The sequence below is a fragment of the Elephantulus edwardii genome, unplaced genomic scaffold (genome assembly GCF_000299155.1).
Source record: "Elephantulus edwardii isolate Elephantulus edwardi_28Jun2011 unplaced genomic scaffold, EleEdw1.0 scaffold00325, whole genome shotgun sequence".
NCBI lineage: Eukaryota > Metazoa > Chordata > Mammalia > Macroscelidea > Macroscelididae > Elephantulus > Elephantulus edwardii.
In genome coordinates this window covers 874,783-884,732 of record NW_006400075.1, presented here as the reverse complement: position 1 = coordinate 884,732, position 9,950 = coordinate 874,783, and positions in this window count along the sequence as shown.

Sequence of the window (9,950 nt, the reverse complement as noted above, 5' to 3'; positions counted from 1 at the left end):
TTGTGTTCCTTTGACTTGTCCTACCCAGCATGCTCAAATGTATGGCTTGAGGAGTAGGGTGTTGTTGAGGATCCCTTGCTTGTTGACTGGACCCCATGTAAGAGGTTAAGGGTGAGTGAGAAGACTGAAGGACTACATCACAGAGAGAAACATGGTCTCCTGAGCTTCCAAGTGATGTTCATTTGAGTTTGTATACAGAAGGCTGTGGGTGAGTTGGCCAGAACTCAATCAGATGAAGGTAGGATAAAGCATAATGCAAGCTAAGATCAATTGCTGCAGCATGATGTCTTGCCCTGGAGTAGACTTTGCCTATGAATACAAATGCTCAAAGTTCCCAAGTTGAACCGAAGATTCTTCAGCAAAAAGGCTAGGATTATTCCCTCAGAGTACTGGTTTGGTAAAGATGTTGTTGTTGTTATGTGCTGTTGAGTCGCCTGTGACTCATAGCAACCCTATGTACAACAGCCTTAAACTTTGCCCTATCCTGTGCCAATCGCACCATCTCTGACACACCTGCCCCCATTATTACTCCAGTCACTGAATCAATCCACCTCATAGAGGGCCTTTCCCTCCTGTGCTGTCCCTCCACCCTCCCAAGCATGACGTCCCTCTCCAAGAACTGGTCCCTCCTTGCAACATGTCCAAAGTATGTCAGATGAAGCTTCAGAATCCTTGTCTCCAAGGAGCAGCCCGATGAGAAAAGAAAAAATTGCCTGTCTGAAAGGGGGATATTATGGGATGGGACATGAATTACCTGGTTTACATACTTTAATAAAGGAAATTGTTAATAAGATTATTAAAAAGGGGGAAAGCCACAAATGAAACTAGTTATAAAAATAGATAAAAAATTTAATTAAAAGAAACACTCAAAAAATTAAAGAAATTAGGTGATGATCCTCAACACCCTAATGAAACTCTAATGAATGTTGCCTTCAAGGTTTCAAAAACCAAAAGGCTGCTGTGAGACAGAAGGAGATCCAAATAAAATAAGACAGGGAAGAGTAGGATAGAGCAAAGGCTCAAATGATGGCTACAACTACCAAGAAACTGCCCAGAGAGGGCTGTATAAAGGCACAAAATCCTTTCAGAGTAACTTCGTCTAGCCTGTGTTTTTGATGTGGCAAGGCTGGGCATTAAGCCAAGGAATGCCTCAACTCTCATCCTTCAATCAAACCCTGCTCCAAGTGTGGAATAAAAGGACATTGGGATAATGGACTGCCCAAGGACCACTCAGGGTTCATGATAATTTACCCAGGATCAGTCCACATTCCTTAGCTTGGCACTTGAGGACTGAGGCAGTCCAGGGTCAGAGACTCTGTTGACCATCACACACAGTGAGCCACAGATAACTCTTTTGAAATAAGTCTGTTTCATTTTTTAGTTATACTAGTTTATTTATGAAACTCAAATACATTGTTTTCTAGAACAATTTCTTCCAATTTCTCTCACTCCCCACCCATAAAATATATGGGTTACCCCATGATTAATAACCCCTTCTCCCTGCACATCCTCATCCCTCTGCTTCTACCGTCCCTGCCCTCTCCCCCCAAGATCCTTATACTCATTCTACAATAATGATTTTATACAATATTTGTCCTTGTGAGACTGAGTTAGTTAATTCAGCATAATGCTCTCCAGTTTCTCCCAAGTTAGGTAATAATTACAAAATAATTTCGGTTTCATTTTTGTTGTTGTTGTTAGGCACTTCTGGGCCTAGTAAAACTCATAGTTACCCTATGAACAACAGATATGAACCCTGACCTATTTTGTGCTACCCTCAACATCAGAGACACATTTGAGTCCATTGTAGTCACTGTGTTAATTCATCTGGTTGAGAGTCTTCCTCTCTTTCCCTGACATTCCCTATTTCCAAGTATGATGTTCCTCTCCAAGGAATAGTCTCTCCTAATAACGTAATCAAAGCCTGTTATACAAAGTTTTTTCATTTTTGTCTCTAAGAATCTCTTTGGCCACACCTTCTCTAAGACATATCTGTCTTAGAGATATCTTAGACATATCTTTTGCCAGTTCATGGAATGTTCAGTGCTCTTCTCCAACACTAGAGCTCAAAGGCATCAGTTCTTTTATTATTTTAGTTCATCTTTATTCATTATCTGGCTGTCAGAAACATAAGAAGTGGAGGAAAAGACCATGGACTTAACAGATGCACCTTAGTCCTCAAATTGACATCACTGCTCCTCAATAATTTGGATAGATCCCTGACTGCAGGCTTTCTCAATGCAATGTGTTTCCTGATCTCTTGACTACTAGTACTAAGGGTGTTGATTGTAAATCCTAGTAAAATGAAGTTGATTGTCTCAATCGTTGATAGTCTCTTCTCTTTCTATCATAGTGTTGCTTATTAGTCCAGTGGTGAGAATTTTTGTTTTCTAGACTTTGAGATATAGTCCACATTGAAGGAGATTATATATTGCATTCAGCCGCTCATCATAAGCCTCCCTTTTCTTCAAATAAAATGGGTCCTCCTTTCTTTCCTTAACCGCACCTGCTACTTCTATTACTGGATCCCCAAGTACTCTTATTACACGTACACTATATATTGCATCCAAAGGATATATTTCTGGTTCCCTAGAATTCTCGTCATCCCTAAAATAGCCTTTTACCTACTAAAGCAAAGAATTACCACCTCTCTCATTATTTCACTACTTGTCATTTCACCACTGAGAACAAAAGCATCACCTTAGGTTTTCTAGGACAAACACAAAACCTCCAGTGTGGTGGTCTACCTATCAAAATAATTAAACCCCTTCATTCTTGAGTGGCCCTCGTGCCGCGTGCCTCCGAGCCTTAGTCATAGCCATAATCTTAGCCCATGAAAGCCTTAAACTATCCCGTAGAGAGACCTTAATAGTGCCTAGCATTCATGCCCTTAAAAATCTCATTTCATCATTGATCACAGCCCTCTTCAGGTCTCTTAAAATTACAATAAATCCATATTATCCTCATATCCAATCCTAGTGTTATCCTGATTCACCCATACAACTCAATCCTGCTACCCTTCTACCTACCCCTGATGACTCTCCTCTGATTCATGATTGTGTCTATCTTATCTCTTAATTCAACCACATATTCCTTAACACACAGAACAGCCTCATCCCCAATCTCCATGACACTTTGTTCAGAGATAGTAGCTCTCTCCTGGCAGACAACTGAAAAGTAGCAGTCTATGACTTAGTATCTGGCAAGGGCCATGTTGTTGAGGCCACTCTCTACTTTCTGAAGGCATATCATACCAAAAAGCTGAATCAGTTGCTCTTGTCTGACCTCTAGACCTAGCTGAAAATCACTTATCGACATTTACACTGACTCGAAATACATGTATTACATGCTTTACAATCATGCAACAATTTGGAAAGAACATGAATTTTTCACAACCAAAGGAAACTCCATCATTGTGTCCCCTATATTACAGAATTACTCAGTGTTGTTATTGATTGCCTTAGAGTCAAGCATGACTCATAGCAACCCTATGAAGAAAAGATCTGAAGACCCTGTACAACTATTGACATTTATCAAGGTTCATAGAGTTTCCAGAAGCATGTAATTTAGGAAGTGGGTGCCACTCCTGCTTCCAATTACTCACTAGTGCCACCAAACTCACCCAAGTAGCAGTGCTATACTGCAAAGGTCACAAAATAGCCAATGGGAACTGCCAAACTAATCACAGAGATAGACATACAGTATTCCAATGAATCTCCACTGGACAATTACCCCTATTTCCTAATATTATCCCCTACTACTCTCTGAAAGAAGACCAGCAATTCAAGACCTCTCAGACCAATGGTCTCTCTCTCATTCCTAAAAGACAGGAAAATGATCCTCCCTGAACAATAAGAATGTAAAGTTTTAAAGATATCCATAATCTTTTTCATGCTAATGTAAAACCAGAACAATTGTTCCATGATCTCTTGTGTTTTCACTCAGTCTCCATCACCTAATAGCCCAAACTACACAGACCTATCTAGAATGACCACAGATGCACCTCACTCCCACTTCAAGGCTCTATCAATTCACATCTATCACTTTTTCACCTGCAAACTGGACATCTTCCAGGTTAATACTGTTTGTGTGTACCATCAAGTGACTGACTCAAGCTGACCCTCCAACAGGTTTTCGGAGGTAGTAATCACAGGAGAGCCATCCACTTCCTAAATAACATGCCTCCGCAAACTCTATGAACTTTGCTAAATGTTGATAGCTGTAGAGGGGCTTCAGGCCTTTTGTTCATGGTGTCACTAATGAGTTGTACTCAACTCGAAGTCAGTCATCAACAACAACAACAATCAAATGATAGTTGATTTTTCATCTTTCTCCCATGGAGCAGCTGATGGGTTTGAACTACATGCCTTTAAGTTGACAGCACAATTCCTTATGGCTAGATCACCAGAGCTTCCAGACCAAGACTAGCAACTAGATTCCACACACATGCTTCCAGTAAAGAAAAGGAAGATACATTATTAGTAAGTACCTTTATGAGAAGGAGTAAAGTTTTTCTACCATCTGCTGGAAAAGCCAGTGATACCATTCACATTCTCCTGCCAAAGATTAGTCCCTGGTTCAGTCTGCCTACCTCCAAGTAGTTTGACAATGGCTCAGGATTTATTTTCAAAATACTAAAGGCATCTCCCAAGTCTCAAGGATTTCATGAAACTGGCATATCCCTTATCAGCCTCAGTCTTAAGAAAGGTAAAAAGGGACCAAACTTAAAAACAGCAACTCTGCATATTAGTCATAGAAACACATTTTCCTTGAACTCAAAACCTACCACCTTGCTCTTATCTGTCTCCAAGCTCTCCCCTGAAAACCCACCAGACTTAGGCCATTTGAATTGATGTATGGAATATCTTCCTTCTAATGAATAATCTTTTCCCAAACCATCCTCTAGATTTTATCCCTAAACTACAACTCCTCATATTTCTCTTCAGAATGGATGCTGACCTAATCCTCTCATAACCACATCCATCTCCACTTGTACAAGCAGGAAACAAGGTATATATCCACCCAGGACCCAAAACCTTACATCTATGACACCTTTGACAAGGCCCATACACAGTCCTATTAACTATTCCAATGACCATTCATTTAAAAGAATTACTAGAATACAAGAACTACATGATCTTATCAATTGAGGCAGAAAAGGCTTTTGAAAATCTAATGTCACTACCTGATTAAAACACTAAGTACAATCCTTCCAAAAGCAATGTATGTGTTAAACACAATCTCAGTACAGATACCAAATTAATTTTTCAAGGAGATCAAGAGGGAAATTGCCAAGTTTATTTAGAGAGGATAGAGGCTTTGAATAAACAGAGTACTTATGAAAAACAAAATGTAGTGGGAGGCATAAACCACCTTGACCGCAAAACCTAGTAAGTACATAGGAGTAGTAACCAAAACGGCATGGTACTGGTACGATGACAGGCACATAGACCAATGGAACAGAATTGAGAACTCAGAAATGTATCCATCAATTAATGTATCCATATCAATTAATCCATATAAATGTATCCATATCAATTAATTGATATTTGACAAGGAAATAAAGCCTTTCAAATGGAGAAGACTGATACATGTAGAAAGCCGAAACAGGAGCCTCATCTCACACCATACACAAAAATCAACTCAAGGTGGATCAGAGACCTTGGAACAAAGCCCCAAAATTATAAATCTCATAAAATACAAACTGGGACCAAACTTAGAAAGCCTAGTCTATGGTATAAAGGTATAGTCAAATACAGCCAGAAATACACAATCTGAAGAGGATAAAATTGATGAATGGGATCTTCTAAAGATTAAATCTCTGTGCACATAAAAAACTTTTTCTAACAGGGTGAAAATAAAACCCACTGACTGGGAACAAACATTTTGCAATACCATCTCAGACAAGGCCTCATAACAAAAGTTTACAGAATCTTTTAGGGCCTCCTGAAGAAAAAAACTGATAATCCAGTTACAAAATGGTCAAAAGACATGGGAAGACTTTTCACAGAGGAGGACATTTGGATGGCCAACAGACACATGAAGAAATGCTCAAAATCACTGACAATAAGAGATTTGCTAATCTAAACCCAATGAGATACCCAGTAGCAGTGGTAAAGTTTAGTGGGGCAGCAGGTAATAAATGTTGGAGAGGATGTGACGAGATAGGAACCCTTATACATTGTTAGTGGGATTGTAAAATGGTACAACCACTCTGGAAGGCAAATCAATATAAAATAATATTAAAAAAAGAAATAGATTTGTGTTTCAGGCATTGGTAATTAGAAATGGACTGGTATTGGACAGTTTTAATTAGATACTCACACTGCTGGGACTGAAACCCAGTGATTCCCTAAACCACCAGGACTGGAATACAGTGACATGGTAAAGATGAGAATAGATTTCTGCCTTAGGCTTCCCCAGACTCCTCTGCCCATCAGCACTGACGATGTGCCCACCTGCTCATAAGACTTGTTCAGCATGCCAACATCACTGGAGAGTAGAGTAATAATGAACAGAACAGAGATCTGAGATATTGTAACAGGCTAACTGTGGGCAGTGGGCAGAGAGGTATTGGTGGGGCAAGGTGAGGGATCCCAGTAGGGCGCTGGTGGGACAGGGTGGGTGGGACAGTACCCACATCAAGAAGGGTGGCAATACTGAATCTGTTATTTGTGTATTGAAGAGAGAACTTTCATCTACTCTTCTGAGTGAAATGCTTGTCTCTCATATGCTGCTTTAAATCTAAGCATCTAAAGTAAGAAGGATTAGGAAGAAGGATTGACCATCCACATCCGAAATAACAGACCTTCGAAAATCTCTGTACAATAGAACACACTTAGATTAGACTAGCTAGTATGGCACTAGATACTGAGTCGTCTACTGGGAAACACAAAGGAGGAAGGAGGACTAGTTAACAGACACTAGTGATTGTAACATGGAATGTGAAAAATATGAATACAGAAAAATTGGACATTGTTAAGAAAGAAACTTTCTGTAAACTTTCGTTAAGATCACAATTTAAAAAAGAAAGAAAAAGTAGATCTTCAGTCTTTTCTTTTTAGGTCACTTCAGTCTGAAAGTTCTACTTAAAATGACTCAACCTCATAGCAACTTGTAAACATCTACTGGCATATGGATTATTTAAGGTGCATTGGCCAGATTTGAAGCTAGGATTCCTGTATTGAAGGTAAGAATTCTATCCCTTAATTCTTCCCCTTAATCACCATTTCATTTTTCACTCATTCTTCTTTAACTTACTTTTGGTTCTCATTTCCCAAATTCTCTTTATGATCCTATCCTGACTATATCTTCCAGGTAAACAGACAAACACAGACTGAGTCAAGTTTCTTCTTGTTTTCTCCAGATCTTGAGACACTTTTGTCTAAAATCCTTGTAGACGGAATGCATTGAGACCCCACGTACAAATATATAGAATGTGAGACTTTGGTAAACTCTCCAATTGCCTAGTCTATAGACCCTAATGGGTCAGATCAACCCTGTCAAGGCCTTGTTTTAGGGCATCTAATGGCATGTGTATCCTGTTTATTACCATACCTGGAAGCAGATGTTTCTACTCTCTGTGGCTGCCTGAGAGAACTTGTCCAAGCTGATGAATCTGGACAACACGGTTGGGTTGCAGTGCATGCACAGGAAATGATCTGGTGACATTTCATTGGGCTGAGTTATGGCTTGTGGCTTGGACACTAAGAAACGTGATAAGCACATGATCTTTAAGGGGAAACCCATACTGTGAAACCATCACATGCTTCCAGAAAATATATTTCTGTGGTAGGCATTAATCAATGTCTTCCATTTAAGATAAAAGAGGAAGTAATGTAAGAAGAAAGCTTATTGCATTTTTCTGTTGAAGAATGGGTAAAATGTGCAAAATAAATATGGAAAAGCTAAAATGTGTTAAGTTTTTAGATGTTTTAAGCAGATATACCAACTCTATTTGATGAAATATAATATTAAAAAAAATGGAGTGTAATATAAGATGTTTATTGATGGCATTGCATGGCTTATTAAGTGTTTTGGAGTATTTTTGTAAATACATTACATGTAGAAAAGCAAATACACAGATACTTGACCCTTTGTACCAAATCAGATACTCACCATTCTCAACTTACAGACTTTAGTTTTTACCAACTTCTGGATTCCACAGGAGTCTGTAAGTAGAGTTAGAGAGTCAAATGCAATCTCATGATTCCTGGTTTACAGATGCATCTGCCATGCCTGTCTGATTTTATATGGCATCATCTCTCAGTATTTGATTCTCTGTCTTTTCTTCTCTTTATATAATTAAAAAAAATTGGGCTTAGGATCTTCCCAGGCACAAAGGAAAGGGTAGTTGTTATTAGGTGCCAACTAGTCAATTTTGATTTACAGCAATGCTATGTAAAACAGATTTGAACCTTGCCTTAGCCTGTGCCATTCTCAACATCTCTAATATGCTTGAACCCTTAAGGGAGCTCTGGTAGCTTAGTGGCAAGAAGCTACGCTGCAATCCTGAAGGCACAAGGTTTTAATCCATCAGATAGATGCCCTGCTGGAGAAGGAGGGCCAATCTCCTCCTGCGTGAACTGGATCCTACTTGAAGGTATACAGCAAGAAAAAAATATATCTGAAATGCTTGAACCCATGGTTATATCACTGTGCCAGTCCGTCTTGTTGAGAGCCGTCCTCTTTTTCTTTGGACCCTCAGCTTGCCAAGTATGATGTCTTCTTCCAAGTACTGGGCACTCCTGACGATATGTTCTAAGTATGTCAAACTAAAGTTTACTATCCTTGCCTCTAAGGAGAATCCTGTATTTCTTCCAAAACAAACTTGTTTGTTCTTTTGACAGTTCATGGAATACAATACTATTCTCCAACATCATAATTCAAAGGCATCAGTTCTGTAATCTTTATTCATTGCCCAATTTTCAAATGTATGTAAAACAATTGAAAATATTATGGTTTCTATTAGGTACACTTTAGTATTTAAACTAACATCCTTGCTCTTTAACCACTTTGGAGAGGTCCTTGACAACATATTTTCTCTATACAACATGGCTTTTACCCGGGATGTTGTTTGTGGATCCAAGCAAAATGAAATAGTTGACAATTTCTATCTATCATGATATTGTCTACTGATCCATGGTGAGGATCCATGGTGAGGTTATGCATTTGGCCTTCCTCCAATTCTGGTATTTCATTCTTCTTCATATAGTCCAGCTTCTCAAATTATTTGCTCAGCAAACAGGTGAGTTAGTATGGAGAAAATTTGAATTTGGACAGCATAACAAAGGAACATTGAGTTTAACTGTATTTAAATACAATTATAATTTCAAATACAAATATAATACAAAAATATCACATGTAAGTAAAGTCTTGCTAAAGGTTACTCAAAAGCAGATGACATTGTTCATTGACTTGGAAAATCCGGTTAAATTCAGAAGAGACTGTGGTAAAAGGGATATGATTGTTGATGTCATATGGATCTTGAACAAATATAGGGGATACCAAAAAGATAATTACTTGTGTTTTATTTATTGACTATTCAAAGATATTTAATTGTATGTATTGTAACAAATCAGGGAAAACATTGAGAAGAATTCCCACAATACTTTCTTGTACTTATATGAAACCTGTATATAGATTGAGAACAAAGGAACATTGCAAAATTTAAAACTAGGAAATGTTTGCATCAAGACTGCATTCTTTATCCATACTTATTCAATATGTATGTTGAGAAAATAATTGGAGAAGTTAGGTTATATGAAGAAGAATGTGGCTCTAGTATTGGGGGAAGACTAATCAACAACCTACACTATGCAGATGACACATATTGTTTGCATAAAGACGACTTAAAGCACTTACTGATTATGAGTGAGGTATCTCAGTCACAAAGGGACAAATGCTATATGGTGCCACTGTTGTAGAATGAGGCTGGCATTGGGATGGGG